The sequence below is a fragment of the Pan paniscus genome, chromosome 18 (assembly GCF_029289425.2).
Source record: "Pan paniscus chromosome 18, NHGRI_mPanPan1-v2.0_pri, whole genome shotgun sequence".
In the NCBI taxonomy this organism is placed as follows: domain Eukaryota; kingdom Metazoa; phylum Chordata; class Mammalia; order Primates; family Hominidae; genus Pan; species Pan paniscus.
The window spans coordinates 95,756,244-95,782,171 of record NC_073267.2 but is presented as its reverse complement, the minus strand read 5'-3'; positions in this window follow the sequence as shown (position 1 = coordinate 95,782,171).

The following is a 25,928-nucleotide window of genomic DNA, read 5'->3' as shown; positions in this document are numbered from 1 at the left end:
TCATTCCCCTCCACTGCCCCCCAGACATTGGACACTGTGTCCAACCCTGAGTGGGAAATGAGGGCCTAGAACATCCTGCCCTCGAGGAACGTGGCCTCGGGCGAGGGAGATGGGATAAATGCACAAATACCCGCACCTCCAAGGAGGATGGACAGTGGGAAAGAAACTCAGAGGAAGGCAGGCCACAGTGTAATCCCAGAACTTTGGGAAGCCGAGGTGGGAGGATCATATGAGGCCAGGAGTTTGAGACCAACCTGGGCAACATAGTAAGACCCCATCTCTACAAAAATAAATAAATAAGTTAGCCAGGCATAGTGGTGTGCACCTGTAGTCTCAGCTACTCAGGAGGCGGGGGCAGGAAGGTTGCTTGAGCCCGCGAGTTTGAGGCTGCAGTGAGCTGTGATCATATGACTGCACTCCAGCCTGGGCAGCACTGGAAGACCCCATCTCTAAAAAAAGATAAAGAAATAAAAGACACTCAGAAGAAGAGAGGCATTTACCTTGGGTGTTACTGCTTCATGAAAATGGTGTTGAACAAGAGGTGCAGGGAATAGTGAGTCCAAGTATTAGAGGTAGAAGGAGTGGGTGCAGTCTTATCAAGTCACAGAAACTGCTTGGGCAGAAGCAAACCATGAACAGCAGATGTAAGCTCAGGAAGGTGGGAATGGCCTTCAACACCTGGCCAAGAAGTGTGGGCCTTTTCTATGAAGGTTTTTGAGCTGTAGTTTGTGATGATAAGAATTATGTTGGAGATAAATGTAAAAGCCAAGCCCAGCATGGATCCCCCCAAACACACTGTAACATGCTGGCTGATCCAAACACATCTGTGATAAACTCCACCTCCCTGCCAGGATGGACCAGTCCCTTCCCATCCTCACTTCATACGCCCCTGTCAATTCATTAGGTTAAGTTCAGCTAAAACATCTCAGATTAACAATATTTTTGAACAAGATAGAAATGTGTTTTATTGTGTGTTCAAGAAGCCCAGTGGCAGCCAAGGGTTGGAGACCCAGGGTCTTTCTATCTTGTTTGTTCCACCAGGCAAGGATTTCTAGTACCAAGGTTACCTCATAGTCCAATGTGGCTGCTAAAGCTCCAGCCATCATATTCACATTCTAGCAAGCTAGGAAGAGGAAGATAATGGCATACATGTGCACCCCATACTCTTTAAGGACACTTTCCCTTATATGCCACTGGCCAAAATTTTGTCAGTTTGCTACATCTAACTGCAAGGAGGCTCAGAAATGTCATCTTTATTTCCAGTGATGTCTATGTGGCCAGCTAAAAACTATGATTTCTATTATTTAAGAAAGACCCTGGGGAACATCTGTCAGTCTCTGCCAGGCCACCGGCTTTGGAAAAAGGCATTTTATTGCCCGACATCGCAATTTACCATACTCGCCAAGTTCCCTGTATGAGTCATAAAAATAAATACAAGTTCAATGATGGGGACTTGCAGGTGAAACGAGGCAAAACAGTCCGCAGCACTCGGTGAAGAAGGAGGTTGCAGGGCTGGGCCAGGTTCTGGTTTTTCCTCTGCTGTTTCCCTCACCTGGTCTCAGCTTGCTCATCTGTAGTACGGGGAGGGAGGGGACTGTCAGGACCCCAGCAGTTTTCTTCTGGTTCCAAAGCACCAAGTCTGTTCACATAGAGAGGCCCAGCGGGAGATGAATTTGCCTTTCTAACAGCAGCATTACCTTCCATTTCCTGAGTGTGTGTGTGAAGTGTCTTTACACAGAGCATTGCCTGGGGGAAGAAAAGGGTTTTTTCTGCCGCCTTCTACAGATGAGGCCTGGAGGGTTCAGGACTTGCCTGGGTTAAACAGCAGGGAAGAGGCAGGGATGCAAGGGAGACCATTACGATGCCAGGTCCAGACTTGGAGCAGGCTCTGGTCAGTGTCACCAAGGGGCCTGGGGGCTTCGCAGGGGAGTGGGGTTGCAAGTACACAGGGGCACATTTTCAAACCATACAAATGGCTGATGTTTGCGGGCTCCAGTCAGGAGCTAGGACTGTGCTATGAACCCTGAGAGGTAGGTGCTATTCATATCTCCACTTTACAGATAAGACAACTGAGGCCCAGCAGGGTGGTCCCAGGGCAAACGGCAGAGCCGGGGTACCAGCCCCAACGGCGGCCCAGGCTCCGCTCTCACTTCCACTGTAGCGCACATCACAAGGGCTGAGATCAAATTCCTTTGTACAAAGTCCTCGCCAAAGCTAAGGAGGCGGGAAGTGAGAGGGTGTGAAGGAAGGCTCACAGGTACAGCCCAGAGCCCGTGTGGGAAGGAGCAGGCTGCTTAGTTGGAGCCAAAAGCCTCAGGCAGCGGCCACAGAGCCCCAGCCCCGAACCCCCAGTGGAGGTGGGGGTCACCTACAGAGCCCTGCTGCCCACCCAGCAACCTGCTGGTGTGGGACCCCCGGGGAGGCCCCAGGATGGAGGACCCCAGGGGGAGGCCCCCAGCATGAAGAACCAGGCTCCTCCAGGAAAGTGGACTGGGATACACACTCCCCTAGGCAGGCCTGCACACACACACACACACTCACACTCACACTTCCTGGTGTACCCACAACCCAGCTCCCAGGTCCCGCTGGTGCCCCAGGCAGGGCAGGATGGGCGTCTAGGAAGGGTCAGTGGAGGTAGCAGCTCCACCTAGCCCACGCGCATGCTTAACCCCCAGGCCACAGTCCCACCCCTTCATCCAGGGTTGCCCCACTACCTGGCACATGCAGCGAGGCTGGCTGCCACCGCCCTGTCTCCCTCTGTCTGCCTCCCCCACTGCTCTCAATGTCTCTCTCTCATGGTGTCTGGGCTCCTTGGTTTCTTTGGATCTCTGTAATTGGAGCTCTCTCTCTCTCTCTCTCTCTCTGTCTCTCTCTCCCTCTCTCTGTCTGTCTCCTCTCTCTCTCTCCCCCCGCCCCTTCTCTGTCTCTGCCTACCCCCACTAATTCGTCTTCCCACTCCCAGGGGCCTGTCCCATGGACATTTCCAGGGCAGTGCTCTATCAAGGTCACAGCTGATCCACTCTGGGACCTGGCTCTCCTGGCTGCTACAGCTCAGTCCTCCATGTTCCCCAGGAGACAGGCGTGGGCCCTCAGGGCATCTGCAAGGAGGTGGAGAGCAGGAAGCCGATGGCCTTTCCCACACATCCTCCTCTGTCCTCCCCCGGGGGTGGGGAGCCTCCTGACTTGGAGGGTTTGCTTCTTATCCAGGGCCACTCCCCTGCCAGCCTGGCCTGGGCTCCCTGGTGCAACCTACCTCAGAATGTGCAGGGGGACTGGCTCTGCCCTCCTGAGATGAGCTTGCCTGGGAAGGGTCTGGGTTTTCAAAACTTAGAGGGTCCCAAACCTGCTTCTCCTTTCTTCAAGAATGTGGCTTTTTTCCTTTCCCCACATCCCGACCCTCCTGCAAAAAAGGACCGAAGCTGGCAAAGAAACCAGGTCTCCACTTGTCAGAACATTGGACTGATCTTGTCTGCTTGAAAGCAGGGCCGCAAAGCCTCAGCCCTGGCCCCGGGGCTGTGCTAAGAGACAACTAAGGAGGGTGAAGAGCTGTGGGGCTGTGGACCAGAGATAGGGAGACAGAGCAGGGAGACAGGGAGACGAGGAGAGAGATGCTCACAGAAACCAACAGAGATAAGCCAAGAGACCTGCAGAGAAGTGGAAGAGACAGAGACAGCAAGAAAGAAAGAAGAATGGAAGGAAGAATGGAAGGAAAGATGAGGGAGCTGGGGAGGAAGGGAGGAAGGGAGGGAGTGGAGTGAGGGAGAGAGGGTGGTCGGGGCAACCTTGAAGAGCATGAGCAGGTGGCATATGGGTGCATGCGGCGCACCACTAGATGGCAGAGAGGCCACTCCTCCCCTTTCCTCCATCCCGCCCCAACACCTGGGCTCGGCAGCCTTGGGAACACAAGAGCCCTACAAGCTTCCCTATGGCTGCACCTTCATGATATTTTCAAAACAGCTACAGAGCCACCCTTTCTCTCTCTTCTTCTACCAGGAGAGTAAGGATCTCATGGCAGAGGGTCTGGAAACAAATACAGCCAAGTAGAAGGTTTCCCAAATGTAGACCATGCAGTCCACCTTCACAGTTTCTGCCATATCATCACTTGATGGTCAGGAACACGGAGTCTGAGCCAGGCAGCCTGGGTCCCAATCCCCACTCTGCCACTTACTGGCTGTGTGGCTTTTGGCAAGTGATTTAACCTCTCTGTCCCTTTGTTTCCTTAACTAGGAAACAGGAATCATAATCTACATCATGAGGTTATCTGAGAATTAAATGAGTTAATACATGTAAAGCAATTAGGAAAATGCCTAACAGAGAGTAACCACTCTGTGAGTGTTAACTGTTATTTACTCAATATCTTATTCAATCAACTCACTTTTTTACTTAAATTAACTTTAAGGAAAACTTCATGACTGTGATATGTATGTATAAAGTAATACCATTAAAAAACCATTCAAAGAAATATACTCAAATATATAAATGGAATTCTTTTTAAAAATGTTCAAGTAACCCATAGAAAGATAGGAAAATGGAAATAGAGGAATGATGCACAGAAGGAAAAAACAGAATCAATAAAATGGGAGATTTAAGTCCTACTCTGTCAAAAATTACATTAAATGTAAATGGCCTAGATACACCAATTAAAAGACAGAGGTTGGCAGAATGATTTTTTTTAATGACCTAACTATACACTGTCTAAAAGAAACTCACTTCAAATATAGTTACATAGGTAGACAAAGTTTTAAATATATATATATGTATGTGTATGTATACATATATATATATATATTTCAAGCACATTAATCCATACAAAGGAGGCCTGTCTATATTAATATCAAATAAAGTGGACTTTAGAGCAAAGAAAATTATCAGGGACCAAAAGGGACATTGTATAATGATAAAAGAGTCAATCTACCAAGAAGACATAGCAATCTCAAATATGTATGCACCAAACAGTAGAGTTTCAAAATATGTGAAGCAAAAACTGATAGAACTGAAAGAAGAAATAGACAAATTCACAATTATAGTTCAAGACATCAACGCCCTTCTCCCAGCAACTGATGAAACTACTGGACAGAAAATCAGCAAGGATATAGAAGAGCTGAACAGCACCATCAACCAACAGGATCTAATGGACATTTATAAAACATTCTAATGAACAACAGCAGAATGCACATTCTTTTTAAGACTCCATGGAACCTTCACCAAGACAGACCATACCCTGGTCATAAAACAAACCTCAACAAATTTTAAAATATTAGATATAATGGAATTTATATCACAACGTTAAAAGGAAGCTGATGCTACCAGCAATAAACAGAAAGTAATCAATCATCCAAACGAGTTAAAACGAAAGAAGACAACGTTATTAAATCCCAGCTTGAAACTGAGGGCTGTCTAATGCTCTGAGTCTTTTTCAAACAACTGGGGAAAGTTGAGCAGGGTCTGAGGGTTGCATGGCAGCAATGTGCCAGTGTAGCTGTTGATTTTGATGATGCTTTTGTAGCTCTGCAGGGAAAAGTCCTGGTGTGCAGGAGGCTTACACCAAGCATCCAGGGGTGAAGGCACATCAGGTCGGCAAGTTACACTCAAAGGTTCAGTTGTTGCACACTGGCAACTCTTCTGTAAGCTTGAAATTATTTCAAAAAAAGTTAATATATGAAAAAATTAAAACAAATAAATTTGTATCCAAAACAAACAACAATAACAATAAAATCCCAAGAGAGATGAGCAAATGCTATTGAGGGTTAAAGACCTATTGGAACCAGCCTGAGACTTTCTCCTTCATGTGAACAGAAGGTCTCAGCACAGCCTTTTCTCTCCCATGGTGTCAGGACTTTTTAGGGCCCAGAGTCAGCCCCACCTGCCCCTCCATTTGGGAAACTTTGGGGAAAATCAGAAGACACTGAGCTATAGTGTCAGATAGACCTGTCTAAAACCCAGCTCTGCTTCCTAGCTGGGCAGCCTTAGACAACTTACCCTATCTGAGCCTGTTTCCTCATGTGAAAAGTGATGCACTAATACCTACCCTCAAGTTACTGTAATAAATGAGACAAGTATTCAAAACGTAGATCTGCAGCCCCACATGGAGCTGTTTGTAGCTAGTTTCTTGTCAATTCTCCAGGCCAGCAGCCTGTTAGACCAGATGCAGGCCACCACCTGGCTGGACAAGGTCCCCTCTGGAGCCATTGAGCTCCAAGGCCTGGGGGAAGTGGGGGCCATAAACCTCCTCCCCCACTCCTGTCACTGGAGATCAAACCACTATCAGAATCAAAGCCGCCCAGCTGATGGATGGGTCTGGGGGACCCAGAGCCCCAGCAGCCAGCCAGCCCCTCACTGTTACAAGGAGCTCAGAGTGACTCCCGGCATGTCCTCAGGAGCCTCTGCAGTTTAATTTGTGCCAGAAGGTGACCAGTTGCCTCCTTTAGAAAGATGCTTATCTCTCCCTCTGCAGAGAAGGAGGAGACACCCGCAGAGGTGTCAGCAGACGGGCAGGCGGGGTGAAGAGGCCATGCTGATAGTGAAGGCTTCCCTTCCCCCACAGGTACTCAGAGCCCCAAATGGTGTTCAAAACCCAGGGAGCCCTGAGCTTGCATTTCAGCAGCAAGCAACAGACCTACCAACTCAGGGTTTTATTTCAAGAGCCTCTGGTGGGGACAGACAAGGGGTGTTGTCACTTGGAAACAGATCTACCAACTCTGTTTTATTTCAGGAGCCTTTGGTGGACAGAGACAAGGACCAGGGTCACTTGGATCCTCTGGACTCTTAGCCTCCCACGAGAAAGAGCTGATACCAGGGGTTGGAAGACTCCAGAAAGGCCTGGCTAGGCTGGAAGCTGAGTCAAGCCCCAGTCTTGGAGGGTCCCTGAAGGAATTAACAGACTCTCAGGGATGCAGTTTTCACCATCGCAGAGTCCTGGGAGCTCCAGACAGAACCTTCAGCTGGAAGGAACTCAGTCACTGCTGTAGGAGGAGTAAAAACAGGTGGTCTGTGCAGTCGCCTTTGTGCAAAGCTGCCTGGCCTCAAAGCTTGGCTCTAGCTGCGTGGCTTTGCCCCAGTGACTTCATCTGTCAAACAGGGATGGGTGAAATTTCCCCCTTCAAAGCATCATCATAGAACTGAAGGAGCTCATGGCGTGCAGGTTATAGCAGGTCCCAGCATGTGCTCCAAGTTGTATTTTATTATTATTACTATTATTATTATTATTATTAGGACATGGTGGTGATAAGATGTCAACTGAGAATCACCTGACAGCACATGGGCAGCAAGTGGAATCTGGAAAGAAAGACACGCAAACGGCTGGGCGCAGTGGCTCACGCCTCTATTCCCAGCACTTTGAGAGGCCGACAGAAGCAGGTGGATCACCTGAGGTCAGGAGTTCGAGACCAGCCTGACCAACATGGAGAAACCTCATCTCTACTAAAAATACAAAATTAGCCGGGCATGGTGGCGCATGCCTGTAATCCCAGCTACTCGGGAGGCTGAGGCAGGAGAACCGCTTGAACCCGGGAGGTGGAGGTTGTGGTGAGCTGAGATCACGCCATTGCACTCCAACCTGGGCAACAAGAGTGAAACTCCATCTCAAAAAAAAAAAAAGAGAGAGAAAGGAAGGAAGGAAAGAAAGAAGGAAGGAAAGAAGGAAGGACACCCAAATGCCAAGAACAGTGGATGTTGAGTGTGCAAATGAGTATTATTCGTGTATTTTCCAAATCTTTTTTCATGAGCCTGAATTTCCTTTTTAAATGGGGAGTCTAAACCTAATAAACTAGTCACAGACGCTCCATGCAGCCAGGCCCAGCGTAGGGGTGATGGTCTGAGGAAAGATGGCATCTTCCCCTGACTGCTTCTTGGACAGAGTCTGAGACCCGTGGCCCATGATGCCTGACTCCCGGGCTCCTCCAGGTGTTTCCCTCTGTGATAAACTCCTGCTGCTGCACAGAGTTCCTCGAGATGATTGCAGCTTTGCAGCCTTATATACAAGGGCTGCAGCCAGAGGAGAGCTGCTGGTCCTCACTCTGTGCCTGCAGAGTCTGGTCCCAGAGATGCGCTGTCTCTGTGCTCCCAGATTGAGCTCCTCTGGGCAATGCTGCCAGCCTGCCAGTCCCTCAGCCTTGCATGCCACCTGCCTGCTCTGGATCAGCCTGGCTTTACATGCAAAACCACCTGCAAAATGAATGAATGAATGAATGAAAATTGCAACATAAAACCGTGTGGGAGAACATATTAAGTGGGATGGGAGGAGTGCAGGCTTGAGCGTGTAGGGAAGGCTGATTTTCATAGCTCCAGGGCTGGAAGGCTGAGAAGTAGGGGCAGAGAGGAAGCAAAGGGCTCTAGAGAAAGAGGGGCCTGGGTTCAAATCCTGCTCTGTCCACACTCTGTGTGTGACCCTGGACACATTGCCTAATTCGGGCAGCCTTTGTTTTTTTATGTGCAAAACTGGTTAACAATTTTCCCTTGTGCGGTGGTTTCTGAGGATCAAATAAGATGATACCCCCAGCACACAGTGAACACTCACACCAGGTGGTTCTTCAGATACTAGAAAGAACAAAGATGCTGTGCAGTCCTCAACCTGGTTTCACATTGCAAGTATCCAGGGAGTTTGGGGCATAGGAACGCCAGAGCCCAAGCTCCTTGAAGAAATGGCTGATTCCAGGGTGGGCAGAAGGCAAGACAACCCCAGAACTCAGTCATTAGGGAGAGCCTGCAGCCAGGCACAGAGGCAAAAGAGTCCCCAAGAGCCGAAGCCCTTGGAGGAGAAACCTTTAAGCAGTGCTTTATGGGTATTAGTTCCTTGTCCCTGACAACAGCCCTATCGGATGGGTACTACTCTATTATCCATTTTATAAGGTTCTGAGAGACGAAACTACTTGCCCAAAACCCACAGGTTGCATTTGGCAGAACCAAGACTTGAATACAAAAATATCTAACTCTGCAGCCCAAACTTATATCCTACTCCGTGTAGACCCCATGTGAGCTTCCACAGGGGATCTTTGTGGGATCTTTAGCTGGAGCAAAGTCAGCCCTAAAGTATCTTAGAATAGCTTTCAGCTTCACAGCTCCAAACTACATAATGCAGAGAGAGAGAGAGAGAAAGGGAGTTTGTGTGTGCATTATGTGTGTGCATGTGTGCATGCATGTGTGCATGTGTACATGTGTGTGCAGGTGTGTGCAGGTATGTGCGCATGTGTACATGTGTGCATGTGTGTGCAGGTGTGTGTGCGTGTGTGTGTGCAGGTGTGTGCATATGTGTGTGCAGGTGTGTGTACGTGTGTGGTGTGTGTGCATATGTGTGTGTGCAGGTGTGTGTGCATGTGTGTGTGCATGTGTGTGTGCAGGTGTGTGTGCGCATCAGGACACACATGTGTGTGTATGTGCATGTGTTCAGGAGCCTGGTCCTTTCGGCTGTGCGATGGGGAGGTTTTGTCCCATCTCTAGGGAGACTGGAAGTACCTCTGGCCCCAGCGACCTTGGTGTTTTATTGCCTGATGTTTTATTTGGGAGAACAGAAGCTGAGCACCTGGGTGTGCCTGGAAGGAGCTCTCCTGGGGGCCCCACTTCAGTGGAAAGCCAGCGTTCCTCAGGCTATGCAAAACCAGTGTTCAACAGCGACACAGTGTGGTCACCACTGGCGCAGCAGCTCCAGCGAGAGGCTCAAACATTTTAGGACCCTCCCTCCACCTGCAGTTTGAAGGTTGCTGACCTCCCCCATGGACCCAGAATGCCCCCAGCCTTCATGGACAATAGGGAAGGTGAGGATCTTCAAGATGCAATACTGGACTTTCTACAAATAAAGACAAGTGGGATGTAAGTGATTGTTTTTTTAAATTTTCAATGTGCTCATATGACATTTTCTGAATGTGTGCTCCCCCAAAATTCACATGTTTAAACTGTAATTCCCGAGCTGATGGCATTAGGAAGTGGGGCCTTTGAGAGGTGATAAGGTCAGGAGGGCAGAGCCCTCATGATGGGATTAGTGCCCTCATGAAAGAAACACTGGAGAGCTGCCTCGCCCCTTCCACCACGCAAAGACACAGCACAAGGCGCCATCCATGTAGCAGGAAGCAGCCATCACAGACCCTAAACCTGCTGGCACCTTAGTCTCAGACTTCTAGCCTCCAGAAGTGACTTATCACTTTCTGTTGTTTATAAGCCACTCTGTTTATGGTAATTTGTTATAGCCACCCAAACGGACAAGACACCGTATTTGACCCCCAACCTGGGGATCAAATTTCACAGCCATATTTCACAGACCCCACAATTTGAGGGGGATGGAAATACATTCTGGAATCATAATATATGTCTATGAGAAAATGAGATCTTATTTGCAAACATAACACTCCAAAAGCGGGAAGAGGGGCAGGTCTGCACTTTGAGGACCCTGGCCCAGCCCCGACTCTCACTGCTTCCTCTTATTCCTCTGCGTGCGTGAGTTCCCCAGAGTATCTTTCCTCATCTGACCCTGCCATGTTCTCTCATTGTTCTGTTTTTCTCACAACAACTGGTTGCCCAGGAAACCACTTTGCAGCCCAGAGTCAGACCCTGCAAGGAAATTCAGTCCTTACGCATCTCTCCATCCACAGCAGCCTCTTGGTGTGACCTCAGAAAACCCTGCCAAACCCCAAGCAAAGAGCCCACCCCACCCACTACTGGGATCTTTCCCTGGGTGCTGAGCACAGCTGAAAAAAAAAAAAAAAAAAAAAAAAAGGAAGCAGGGCTAGACTGAGAGAGCCGAGGCACAGCAGGGCCAGAATGACCCCAAGACAGCCCCTTATCCCACCCTCCTTTTCTTAAGATGTAAATGTTTTATGGAAATGTGACATATATGAAGTGCACAAATCCTTGGCATACTGCTTGAGGAATTTCACAAACTGAACACACCCGTGTAACTAGCACCTAGAAAAAAGGAACAGGACATCAGTCAGCCCCTCCAGGAGTATCCAGAAGCCCTTGTGATCACCACCCTCCCCGCCACCCCTCCCTCTCCTCCAGAAGGGTAGCCACTCTCCTGACTTCTAACAGCACAGATTTCTTTCACCTGCTGTTGAACTTATTATAAACAGAGTCACACAATTTGAGGGGGGTGGAAATACATTCTGGAATCATAATATATGTTGATGAGAAAATGATATCTGATTTGCAATCATAAAACTTCAGAGGGGGAAAGGGGGCAGGTCTGCACCTGGGGGGCCCTGGATCAGCTCTGCAGAATCTAGACTATTTGCTCAACATCATGTTGCTAAAGCTGTGCTGGCTGTAGCCTGTGGCAATAGTTTCCCGACCTCACCGCTGTCTAAACTGAACCATGTTGCTACGACGTTTCTCCTCTATGTCTTTAGGTAAACAGATGTTTACATTTCTCTTGCATACATACAGTTTTCCCCGCTTACCCTCAGGGGATACATTTCAAGACCCCCAGTGGATGTCTGGCACCTTGGATAACACCAAGCACTATATATACTATGTTTTTCCTGTACACACAAAGTCATGATAAAGTTTAATTTCAGCACAGTAAAAGATTAACAATAATAACTAATAATAAACTAGAATAAGGCCGGGCACAGCGGCTCACGCCTGTAATCCCAACGCTCTGAGAGGCCGAGGAGGGCAGATCACTTGACACCAGTCTGGGCAACGTGGCGAAACCCCATCTCTACCAAAAATACAAAAAATTAGCTGGGCATGGTGGCATGCGCCTGTAATATCAGCTACTCTGGAGGCTGAGGCACGAGAATCGTTTGAACCCAGGAGGCAGAGGTTGCAGTGAGCCGAGATCACACCACTGCACTCCAGCCTGGGTGACAGAGTGAGACTCCATATCAAAAAAAAAAAAAAAGAAACCAACTAGAATAATTATAATAGTTACCGTAAGAAAAGTTATGTGAATGTTCGTGTACATTATCTTCCTCTCACTCTCTCTGGAATTTTCCGTTTAATGTTTTCAAGCTGAGGTTGACCAAGGGTAACTGAACCCATGGAAAGTGACACCTTGAACAAGAAGGGACTGTACCCAGCAGAGGAGTCTTTGGGTCATGGGGGATGGATATAGTGGACATTGCCACAGAGTCTTCCAAAGTGGTTGCAACGAATTTCATCCCATCAAATCGCATGAGGGCTTGAGTTGCTCCACAGCCTGTCCAGAATTTGGTGTTGTCTGTCTTCTTTTTAACCATTTGCCCACCCCTTTTATTTTACAGTTGGGGATGCTGAGGCCAAAGAGATGTGTCACTCCCAAGACTCCACAATTTGCCCCATTCTAGTCCAACCCACTGGTCTTATGGATGAGAACAGAGAGGCCCAGAGAGCAAATGGCCTTGACCAAGGTCACACACACAGCAAGACCAGCAACGAGGTCTTCAGACCCCACATGCTCCTTTCCTGGCCCCAAACTGCCAGGGAACGTGGTTCTCAAAGTACAGTCAGAGGACCTGCAGCATCAAAGTCATCTTGGAGTCTGTTAAAATGCATATTTCCAGGCCCCACTGTAGACCTGTTGAATTCAAATCTCTGAGGATGAGGCCCTGGAATCAGCATTTTAGCCAGCACGGAGAATGTTTTTGAGAGTTAGTTGGGTCCTTGCATGGATCCTGAAGGAACATCTTGTAATTCTTTAGTTTGTTCACTAGAGGGAGCCAGTGCCCCAGGGACACAACCAAGAAGCTTCCCTGAGAACCGCAAAACAGCAAGTTTCCCATCTGGGACCAGGTGGCTGACAGCGATGGCTGCTGTTTAGGAGAGATGCTCCAGTCACTCCAGCCAATAGAATTCAGAAAAAGGGAGCATCTTAATTAGACAGGAGTCAGAAAACCTGAGTTCTAATGCAACCCCGCCACCTGACCTTAAGCAGCCACATCTGTCAGATTCTCCGTGCAGCCTAGGCAGAACCCTTCACTCCCCGACCCTGTTTCCTCGTCTGTGAAGTAGAGCTTTGTGCCCAAATGGCTTCTGAGACACGTTAATGTCTACAAAACATTAGGAAGCTGGAGGCGATCTTGTCACCCAGATGTTGAGAGGTTATCGTGATGGCTCTGCTGTTATTCCACGGGTTTTATGGTACCGCGCCACACATCGCATACTCTCTAGCCAGGGAACGCAATGGAGATTGTTGTGCCTGCTTGCAAGGTCTGGAGCCAGGGCAGCCGTATTGGGCCCAGGAGGGAAGATATCCAAGAAATACATGCTAAGGATGGCAGCACTAAAAATGGAAAGAGCCTCAGCTATTCACCATGTCATTGGCGTGCCGAATGACCAACCCCAGAGCTTCTCCACCTTGGAACTTCTTGTGATGTACGCTGATAAACCCCTGGTAGCTTACCCCAGCTGGGGTTGAATCTTCTGTTCCCTGCAGCTGAAGGCATCCCATCTGGCTTGCTTCTCTCACGTGATTGACCCATTGCCTTCCCGGTGGCTAAGAAACATGACTTTCTCATGCCAACAGTGACCATGAGCACTGCATCAGACCAGGCCCCACGGCTGATACAAGGAGTTCCCAGGAGACAAAGCCCTGTCTTGGGAAGTGAGGTTGGAGAGACAAGACAGAGGGGCATGGGAAGTTGACAGCAAACCTAGAGCAGTCACAAGGACAAGGAACGGGGCAGTGAGTGCTCTGGCACCTCATGGTTCACAGCGGGCCAGACTGTGGGGGCACCAGGGAGGGCTTCCAAATAGTCATAGCAAAGGATCTTTCTGCATCTGATTAGCAACTCCTTCACTGTTCTACCATTCTTTAAGGTAAGCCCAAGATTTCTTAATTTGTACAGACCATGGTTTGTGATGAAAACCCTCCTCCCCTGAGAATTTCCACCCTTCTCTGTCCAACCAGGAGGCCCCACGTGGAACTGGCGTATTTCTTACATGGATGGCTGTCCTCCCTAGACCATGGTTGATTCTGACCTACAGAACATTTCCATCATCACCCTAAGTTCTATCAGAAAGCACTGCCTTTGAACTGCCTTGAATCTATCCATCTTTATTTTATTTTATTATTTTATTTTTGAGACAGAGTCTCACTGTCACCCAGGCTGGAGTGCAGTGGCATGATCTTGGCTCACTGCAAACTCCACCTCCTGGATTCAAGAGATTCTCCTGCCTCAGCCTCCCAAGTACTGGGATTACAGGCGCCCGCCACCACACCCAGCTAATTTTTGTATTTTTAGTAGAGATGCGGTTTCACTATGTTGGCCAGGCTGGTCTCGAACTCCTGACCTCAGGTGATCCTCTCACCTGGGCCTCCCAAAGTACTGGGATTACAAGCATGAGCCAACATGCCTGGCCTATCTACCTATCTATCTGTAACTAACTAATGCTGGTGCTTTAATTTCAGAAGGTCTTATGCATTCCTGTTGGCCTCATAAGAGCCCTGTGAAATTTGGATCAATGTGTTATTATTCTCATTTGTATAAGGAAACTGAGGTTCAAAGAGTGCCTTGCCCAAGGATCCACATCTGCAGCAGCAAAGCCAGGGCTCACCCCTGAGCTCTGGCTTCTCATTTAATGCCCGTTTGCTAAGTGATGCTGCCTCCCCTTGAGGTTGAATCAGTTGAAGTGCCAGTTTCCTCAAATGGATGAGGCATACTTTTAAATCCATAATCTTTAGAAGGAAGGCTCAGAGTTTGGCAATTGCTAAACTGTCCATGGATGAAGTAGAAGGACTGCTGGAATCCACAGAATAGCTATGCCTGTCTCTGAAACAACACCTGATTATTCTGGTACAGAAATGGGAGCTATTTATGAAGATGCCAAGACTGAGACTTCCTCAAAAGAGCAATTATTTCATGGCAAAACTATAATCAGATTTTGTCTGAAATAACAGCTTTGCCATCCCTGAGCACAATTGAGGGGCAATCATGAAGATGGTCAGAGGCCCTGTATTGCCACCTACTGATTTCATTACAATCAGGGTAGGGATTAAAATCCAAAAGATTACTTCACCCTACCCTCTAAATATCATTGTCCTAAGAACTTGATTACTTTTTCTACTGCATAAATCCTACCCCACTGCTCCCTGTAACTCTTCACCTAAGACTGGAGAGCTGGCTTAAAAAGGTAGCAAGCAAGGCCATGTCTGTTTGTATAATGACGACAATGATAACTGTAATGATGACAGTGATGGTGGTGGTGATGATGAGAGTGATAAAGATGATGGTGATAATGATAAACATGATGATGAAGGTGATGATAGTGATGAAGATGGTGATGGTGGTGATGAAGATGGTGATGATGGTGGTGATGGTGGTGATGATGATGGTGATGATGGTGGTGAAGGTGATGATGGTGATGATGAAGATGGTGATGATGGTGGTGATGATGATGATGATGATGGTGATGGTGGTGATGATTTGATAATGATTATGGCGGTGGTGTTGGTGATAGTGGTGACAGTGGTGGTGATGATGATGGTGGTGGTGATGATAGTGACGATGATCGTGGTGATGGTGATAATGATGGTGATGAAGATGTGATAATTATTGTGGCAGTCATGGTGATGGTTGTGGTGATGGTGATGGTGGTGACAATAATGATGGTGATGATGATGGTGATGATAGTGGTGATGGTGATAATGATGTTGATGATGTAATAATTACTGTGGTAGTGATGATGGTGATGGTGATGATGGTGGTGATTATGATTATGATGATGGTGATGATAATTGTGATAGCGATGATGTGACGATGATTATGGTGGTGGTGATGGTGGGGATGATGGTGATGATGATGGTGATAACTGTGATGATGATGATTATAATTGTGATGGTGATGGTGTGACAATGATTATGGTGGTGGTGAGGGTGATGATGGTGATGGTGATGATGATGCTGATGATGGTGGTGATGATGATGGTGATAATGTGATGATGGTGATGGTAATGATGTGACAATGATTATGGTGTTGTTGATGATGATGGTGGCGCTGATTAGGTTAATGATAACAATCCAATTCATTGATCATTGTCCTTTACTGGTGCTTGTGACATACCAGCCACTGGGCTATGTGCTTCTCACATCTCACTTCGTTTTCTCCCTATCCCTGAGGACTTCAGCAAGGAGCATGAACTTCTAAACCATAGCTGCCTCCGTGAGCTGGGACCCACTGTACTTTCTCAACCCCCCAGCCACACTCCAGGTCAGTGGCTAGGATGGGGGCCTTTTCCCATCCCACTCAGTACAGTGCCCAGGGTACAACAGGTGAGGCTGTTTCTTCTAATGGAACCACCTTTCTGTGGTCCAAAAGCAGACCACAGAGTCCAGAGAATTTCTACCAGAACCTCTGAAAGCAGCTACTCCGTAGAAGAGGGGCCCTAGGATCATGGCTACTGAGCTGAGACAACCCCTCCTGGAGGCTTTTCCCAACCAAACCCCTTTCACATCCTTGGGAACCTCAATGGCCTGCCCATTCACCTCCTAATATAGTTTGGATGTTGTCCCCCACAAATCTCATGGTGAATTGTAATCCCCAACGTTGGAGGTAGGGCCTGATGGGAGGTGATTGGATCGTGGGGGTGGATTTCTCATGGATGGTTTAATGCCATCCCCTTGGTGCTGTCCTCACAATAGTGAGTGAGTACTAGCTGTTTAAAAGTATGTGGCACTTCCCCTCACTCTCTCTCTCTTGCTTCTACTCCTGCCATGTGACGTTCCTGCTCCAGCTTCACCTTCTGCCATGAGTAAAAGCTCCCTGAGGCCCGCCCAGAAGCCAAGCAGATGCCAGTGCCATGCTTGTACGCCCCACAGAACCATGAGCCAATTAAACCTCTTTTCTTTGTAAATTATCCAGTCTCAGGTATTTCTCTACAGCAATGCAAGAATAGCTTAATACAGCTTTCCTTTCTCTACTGTTGTGTGCGTGGCTTGGATATTTGTTGTAGTCCATCTTCAGCTCCTAGAAAAGGAGCTCCCAGAGGGAGAAATTTGTGTCTAGTTTATTTCTGCATCTTCTGCATCTAAGAGGGTCTGACACACAGGTGCTCCACAGATGTTTGTTAAATGAATCACTTAACTAGTTCTCAGTTTCAGGGTTCATGTGGCTTCTAAAGATTCCTAACTTAGAACCAGGAATAACTCGGGCCCTGGAAGAATCTGATTCCACAGGTTTAAGGAAGAAAAAGCCATTCAGCGTCATTTCTGTCATCCGACTAATGGTGTGTTTCCCTTTTCTCAGTAGAAATCACATGATGTGCTTTTTATGCCCCCTTACAGCATTCCCCTACAGGAGCCATTCAGCAATGATAAAATTCAGTCAGGGACTTTTACAGTAAATCAGAATTAAACACTTGGAAAAAGAGACTCAGCTTCCCACTCCTGATGGTTCCCAAGTGGAAAGGGAAATAGGATATCCTGCTTCATATGGCAACTGGCACGTATGGCCTGTTATTATTGGCACCAGCTCCCCCAGGAATCTCTGGTGCATCTACTCCTCTGTTGGTGTCTGCTTCTTGGAGGACCCGAATGAGGACATGAGCACACCTGTCCAATACACCTGTCGTAACCTGGGCGATGCTTCCAGCATCTCTGCAGCCACCGTCTAGGTAGGCTATGACTATGGTCTTAGAATCAGTGTTCAGAAGCATGCTGTTTGGGTAGCACTTTGAAGTTGTTTGATTGATTGATTGATTGATTGATTGAGATAGGGTTTCACTCTGTCACCCAGGCTGGAGCGCAGTGGTGAGATCTCGCCTCACTGCAACCTCCACCTCCCAGGTTCAAGAGATTCTCCTGCCTCAGCCTCCCGAGTAGCTGGGCCACTTTGAAGTCTTATGATTCTACTGGAAACTTCAGAAAATATATGTTCAAAGGTGTTCCCACCAGGAGAGCCCCTGGCCAAACTGTAGGCCCAAGAGCCGCGGGAGTGGCCCAGGCGCCCTCTGGGAAAAGGACGTTTCACAATGGCTCACTGTCATAGAGCAGAGACCCAAAACCAGAAGCAGCCACAAAGCAGCTTCTTCCACACCTCAGCACATTCTTCCTCATCCTTGGGACTGGAGTTTTCTAGACTCCACCAGCAGCATTTTGATTCATCTTCTGGTTTCGATGTGCTGTTCTGCACCTTTGAAAGAGGAAATGGCCAGGAGACCTCAGAGCAGGGTTTTGTTTGTTTGCATGTGTTTTTAATATTTTTTTTTGAGACGGAATCTTGCTCTGTCACCCAGGCTGGAGTGCAATGGCATGATCTCTGCTCACTGCAACCTCCACCTCCCAGATTCAAGCGATTCCCCTGCCTCAGCCTCTCAAGTAGCTGATATTACAGGCACCTGCCACCATGCCCAGCTAACTTTTTGTATTTTTAGTAGAGACGGGGTTTCACTGTATTAGCCAGGATGGTCTGGATCTCCTGATCTCATGATCCGCCCGCCTTGGCCTCCCAAAGTGCTGGGATTACAGGTGTGAGCCACTGTGCCCGGCCTCTTTAATCTTTAGGAATGAAAATGGTGGCAGCTCTCCCTCAAAATGCTCCCTGCCGAAGGATGGGTGTAGCTGTCTGTTCTCTGGAAGGACCATAGACCACAGGAAAAGGGAAATAAGGAAAAGCAGCTGGAGGGTTGCGAATCCAGACCTCAGTGGAGCTCGGGGGAGGCAGGGGAACCCTGCTGTGGGGTTCTGGTGATTGCTGTTGACTGTGCTTGCCGAGGCCCTGGGCTCTGAGCTACACCCTCCCCCTGCGTGGTCACATTTAACCCTCAGGGACGTGGTGTGATGTCCCCATCTTACATATGAGCCAACAGACACTCAGGCAGCTGATGCTGCTTCCAGGAAATGGGGTGGTCAAGGCCCTTAACTGTCACCCCAAAGTATCCCACTGTGTCCACAGCCCCAGATCTCTGACCTCAAGGGCTCACCAGCCAGCAAGAAGATGGCCCCCAAGCACCAAGATCAATGGAAACCAGTCACTCCCAGGCATGGCCAGGTGCTGCTGCAGCCACAGCCTCCGTTCCAACATGCACTCACTCTGTGGTCTTGGACAGGTGACTTCCCCTCTCTGTACCTCAATATCCTCATATGCAAAGTGGGGTTCTAGGTGCCAGACAGTGGGGTGGATAAAAACAGGGGCTTCAGAGCCAGACCACCAAGGCTCAAATCCGGGCTCCGGTGCTTCTCACTGAATGACCTTGACCAGGTTACTCAACCTCTCTGTGCCTCAGTTTTATCACCTGCAAAATAGGTATAAGAGTCCCCTATAATAGGCTTGTTATGAGGATTCGAGAGTTGCTGGAGGCAAGCACTTAATGAGCACTAGCTGGGTTTAACTACATCTAAAACAAAGGGATAAGAGAAGTGACCTCCAAACTCCCTGCAGGTGTGTGAGTCTGCTACGCGACCACCCCTCCCCCGATTCTATTTCTACCTTCTTCTTTTATTTATTTATTTGTATTTTTATTTTTTTATTTTACTTTATGTTCTGGGATACATGGGCAGAACGTCGAGCTTTGTTACATAGGTGTACATGTGCCATGGAGGCTTGCTGCACCTATCAACCCGTCATCTAGGTTTTAAGCCCTGCATGCATTACGTATTTGTCCTAATGCTCTCCCTCCCCTTGTCCCCCACCCCCGATAGGCCCCAGTGTGTGGTGTTCCCCTCCCTGTGTCCATGTGTTCTCACTGTTCAACTCCCACTTATGAGTGAGAACATGCGGTGTTTGGTTTTCTGTTCCTGTGTTACTTTGCTGAGGATGATGGTTTCCTGCATGCAACTCAGAACCTGGCTTCACTAGAAACGCCACTAAAAACACATCCAGACAGCCAATCTGCAGCTTCTCCATGGCCAGCTAGCATCAGCAAGCTTAACCTTAATGAAGACACCTTAACAAATAAGGTGTCCAGACAGGGCCTTCACCAAGCCCCTTCTCCTTGACTATCCACTTAGGATATGATTTCTCCCATGCCCTCTTTTCTAAAGTGCATGAGAAAATGTTGGTGAACTTGAAGACAATAGAAAGAGACACGATCTGAATAATACACAGAGAGAATAAAGACTGAAAGCAATGGGGCAGGCACAGTGGCTCACGCCTGTAATCCCAGCATTTTGAGGGGCCATGGTGGGAGGATAGCTTGAACCCAGGAGTTCGAGACTAGCCTGGGCAACATAGTGAGACCCTATCTCTACAAAAACTAGAAAAATTAGCCAAACATGGTGGTGTGCACCTACAGTCCCAGCTACTCAGAGGGCTGAAGTGGGAGGCTTGAGCCTGGGAGGTTGATGCTGCAGTGAGCCGTAGTTGTGCCACTGTACTCCAGCCTGAGCAACAGAGTGAGACGTTGTCTAAGGAAAAAAAAAAAAAACAAGGCTGAAAAACGTGAGCAGATCATCTGTGAGGTGTGGGACATCAAGCACCCTAACATATGTGTCATTGGAGGCCCTTAGGATGGGGAGGAGGGTATAGAAAAAAATGCTTAAAGAAATGTCTAAAAAATACCTAAATTTGCCCATAATCCCAGCACTTTGGGAGGCCGAGGAGGGCGGATCACAAGGTCAGGAGATCGAGACCATCCTGGCTCACATGGTGAAACCCCATCCCTACTAAAAATACAAAAAAATTAGCTGGGCGTGGTGGCGGGCGCCTGTAGTCCCAGCTACTCAGGAGGCTGAGGCAGGAGAATGGTGTGAACCCGGGAGGCGGAGCTTGCAGTGAGCCGAGATGGCGCCGCTGCACTCCAGCCTGGGCGACAGAGCGAGACTCCATCTCAAAAAAAAAAGAACCCTAAATGTAATGAAAACTCAGCACCCACAGATCTAAGAAGCTCCACAAATATCAAGCACAAGAAATGAAAAAAACCACAAGGCCATGATAATCAAATTACTCAAAACCAGTGATCAAGATGAAATCTTAAAGGCAACCAGAGGGGGAAAAAATATTAGGTAAAGAGGAACAAAGGTAAGAAGTAAAGACTTCTTATACTATATGTGAAGCAGTAGAAGAACATTTGAGAGTAAGCTGTGATAAGTTAGATATGCATACAACAAACCACTAAAATAACACAGCAGAGTTAAAGCTAATAAGCCAGCAATGGAGGTAAGTGTACCATTAAAATAATATTCCATCTAAAAGAAGGCAGAAAGAAAAAGGAACAAAGAACAGTAGAGACAAATAGAAAATATCTTCCATATTGGTAGATTGAAACTCAACCATGTCAACAATTATATTAAAATAAATAACCTAAACACTGAAAAAGCAGATATTGTGAGACTGAATAAAAATGCAAGACCCAGCTTTAGTCTGACTATCAGAAACTCACTTTAAATATGTATAGAAACAAATAGGTTAAAAGTGCCACAGGCAGGTGGGGAGGGCCAGGAGAGACACAGCGTTATGCTAACACCGCAGACAGCAGGAGTGGCTGTATTTGTATCTGAAAAAGTAAGTTTTATAGCAAGAATATGACCAGGGAGAAAGGGCCATTTCATAAAGATTAAGGGGTCTATTCATTAAGAGGCCATATGAGCCTATGTATTATCCACCTAATAACAAAACTTTGAAATACATGACTGAACTGCAAAGAAAACTGGCACTTTCACAACTATTGTCAGAGTGTTCAGCACCCCTCTCTCAGTAATTTACAGAATAACAAAAATAAGCGAGGACACAGAAGACCTAAACACCACTATCACACAATGCGATCGACCAGCATTCATACAACACTCCATTCAACAATAGCATAACACACATTCTTTGAAAGTGCATGCAGAATGTTTACCAAAGTAAACAATATTTGAGTCATGAAACAAGTTTTAATAAACTCAAAATAATTTAAGTCATACGATGTATTTTCTTTGACCACAACGAAATTAAAATGATTGATAACAAAATGATCTCTAGAAAAATCTAAGATTTAGAATGCAATTAACACACTTCTAAATAACATATGGGTCAAATGAAAAATGAAAATAGGAGTTAGAAAGTATGTTAAACAGAATGAAAATGAAAACACAGCGTATCATAATCTGAGTAATGATACTGAGGCAGAACTTCAAGGGAAATGTAGAGCATCCAACCCATCTAATAAAAAGAAAAAAGTGCCCAAATGAATGACCTGATTTCCACCTAAGAAACCAGAATAAGAAGAGTAGGGTAAAACCAACACAAGCAAAAGAAAGGAAATCGTGAAGATAAGATCAGAAATGAAAGAAATAGAAACTAGAAGACAATACCAAAATCAAAGAAACCAAAACTGGTTCTTTGATAGATCAATAATATTAATAAACCTCTAACCAGACTAACAAGGGAAAAAAAAGAGAAGACACAATTACCAAAATTAGAAATGCAAGAGGTAACATTAACATAAATTCTACAGATAGTAGAAGTATAATAAGGGAAAATTATAAACAATTTCAATAAATTTGACACTTTGAGTGAACCTGACAAATTTCTTGAAAAACACAAATAAACAAAGCTCACTCAAAGAAAAAATCTGAATATCCATACATTTATTAAAGACAGGCTTTTTGCAGTTAAAACCCTTCCCAGAATGAAAGCATCAGATTCAAATGGATTCACTTACCAATTCTACTAAATATTTAAGGAAGAAATTATGTCAATTCTTCACAAATTTATTCATAACAATTGAAGAGGGGGGGAATATTTTCCTACTCATTTTATGAGACTGGTATTACTTTAATGCCAAAACCATTTCTTTTCTTGTAATGTCTTGTAAATGTCCTATAAAGACCTGCCTGACCAACTTAGTGAGACCCTGTTTCTACTAAAAAATAGAAAAAGACATTACAAGAAAAGAAAATGATAGACCAATATCATTCATGAATATAGATCAAAAGTTTTTAACAAAGTTTTAGCAAATTAAGCCCAATAATATAAAAACACTGGGAAACCCCAACAATATATAAAAGGAATAAGACAATATTATGGAGCAGAGGCTATTGCAAGAATATAAGGTTGGTTTAACATAGAAAAGTCAACAGCTAATTTACCGTATTAACAGACTATAAAAAGAAATACCATATGATCACCTCAATAGATGCAGCAAAAGCATTTAAGAAAATCTGGCATCACTTCTTATTTTTAAAACTCTCAGCAAATTTGAGGAAGAAACAAACTTCCTCAACTTGATAAGGGCATTTAAGATAACATTACCCTAAGTAGCAAAAGATGAAATAGTTTGTCTTAAGGTGAGGAAAAAGGCAAGGATGTCCACTCTCACCACTTCTATTCAACATTTTACTAAACATTCTTCTAATTTGTGCAATAAGGCAGTAAAAAGAAATAAAGGCTTCAGTATGAGGAAAGACGACATGATGTCGTGATGCTTCATGTCAAAAATCTAGTGAAATCTACAACAAAGCTAGCAGAACTAATATGTGAATTTAGCAAGATTGCAAGTTGCAAGACCAATATACAAAAATCAATTGTATTTCTACATACTAGCAAAATCCAAAATTGAAATTTAAAAACAATACCATTGACAATACTATTCAAAAATATGAAAACCTAGGGACAAATCAGTCAAAAGATATACAAGCATGTACACTGGAAACTACAAAATATTTCTGGGCTAACCTAAATTAATGAAGAGATGTACCATGTTCAGGAGTCAGAAGACTCTTCAACACAATCCTGATTAAAATACATGTTTTTTTTTTTAAAGAAATTTACAAGCTGATTTTAAAGTGTATATGAAAATGCAAAGGACCTTGAATAGCCAAAACAACCCTGGGAAAGAAGATAGCTGTAGGACTTACACTATCTAGTTCCAAAACTAATTACAAAGCTATAGTAATCAAGACAGTGCGGCATAAGTATAAAGATAGATAAGTACATCAATGGAACAGAATAGAGTTCAGAAATAGACCCACTTGTATATTGACCAACTGATTATTGACAAGGGTGCAAAGGAAATTCAGTGGAGAAAGGTGGTCTTTTCAACAAATGGTGCTAGAAAACGTCTATATCTATATGCAAAAAAAAAGAAAAAACTAAACTTAAAATCCATGCATTGTATGATATATAAAAATTAACTCCAAATGGATTATATACTTCAATGTAAAACCTGAAACTATAAAATTTCTTTTTTTTTTTTTTTTTGGAGTCAGCTCTCACTCTGTTGCCTAGGCTAGAGTGCAAAGGTGCAATCGTGGCTCACTGCAGCCTTGAACTCCTTGACTCTAGCAATCCTCCCACCTCAGTCTCCCAAGTAGTTGGGACTACAGGTATGTGCTACCATACCTGACTATGTTTTTCTATTTTTCGGTAGAAACAGGGCCTTACTATGTTGGTCAGGCTGGTCTCGAACTCCTGGCCTCAAGCAATCCTCTCACATTAGCCTCCCAAAGTGCTGGGATTATAGGCATGAGCCATCATGACTAGCAAAACTATAAAATTTCTAGAAAAAACACAGGAGAAATGTTTTGTTACCTTCGGTTAAGTGAAGGTTTCTTACATATGACACCAAAGCATGCCCCATAAGAGAAAAAAGTTGACAAACCAAGAACTTCATCCAAATTAATAACTTCTTTCTTTGAAAAACATTGTTAATACCAGAAAAGACAAGCCACAGACTGGGAGAAAACATTTACAAATTACCTACCTGATAAAAGGTTTGTATCAAAAATATATAAAGAACTCTCAAAACTCAATAATAAGGCCAGGTGCAGTGACTCATGCCTGTAATCCCAGCACTTTGGGAGGCTGAGGCGGGTGGATCACTTGAGGTCAGTTCAAGACCAGCCTGGCCAACATAATGAAACCCCGTCTCTACTAAAAACACGAAAAAATTAGCTGGGTGTGGTGGCGTGCACCCGTATTCCCAGCTACTCGGCAGGCTGAGGCGGGAGAATCACTTGAACCTGGGAGGTGGAGGTTGCAGTGAGCCGAGATCCCGCCACTGCACTCCAGCCTGGGCGACAGAGCGAGACTCTCTTTCAAAAAAAACCCGAAAAACAAAAAACAAAAAACTCAATAATATGAAAACAATCCAATTTTTGTAAGTGGGCAAAAAGAGTTAAATAAACACTTTACCAAAGAAAATATATGGAAATCAAATAAGCCTGTGAAAAGAAGCTCAATGTCATAGTTATTAGGGAAACGCAAGGTAAACCACAATGTCTAAAATTCCATGTTAAAAAAAAAACGTCTAAAATTTAAAGGACTGGCCCTACCAAGTATTGACAAGGATGTGGAGCAACAGGAGCCCACATACCCTGAGTACAAAATAGTACAACCACTTCGAAAAACAGTTTGGAAGTTTCTCAAAAAGTGAAACATGCCCCTACCATATGACCCAGTCATCACCCTCCTAGGCATTTACCTAAGAGAAATGAATACATGTGTATTAGTTTTCTATTGCTGCCGTAATGAATTACCACACACACTTAGCAGCTAAAACAGCACCTATTTATTATCTCATTGTGCCTGAGTCTCAAGGCCAGGCAGGCTTGGTGGGGTTCTTGGCTCAGGGTTTCACAAGCCCAAAGTCAAGGGCTGTGTTCTTCTCTGGAAGCCCTGGGGAAGAATCCACTTCAACCTTGTTCAGGTCGCTGGCAGAGTTCAGTTCCTGGGGCTCTTGGTGTGGGGTCTCCATTCCCTTGCTGGCTGTCAGTTCCTTACGTGGCCCTAATGCCCCATCACATTGTTCCCTCCATCTTCAACCCAGCAATGACACATCGAGTCCTTCTCTGACCTTCTGCCTCCTCTCTCTCCCCTTCTGCCTCCTCTCTCTCCAGCCAGAGAAGCTTCTCTACCTTTAAAGCCTTGTGTGATTAGATTGGGCCCACCCAAATAACCTAGGACAGCCCCCGTATCATAAAGTCCATAACCCTAATTATATGAATTCTTTTTGCCATATAATGTAACATATCCACAGGTCCTAGAGATAAGAGCACAAACATCCCGGAGGGAGGAGAGGTAGGACGTTCTGCCTACCACAGCACATGCTGTTCATGAAAACGCTTGTACACAGATGTTCAGAGCAGCTCTGTTTGTAAACAC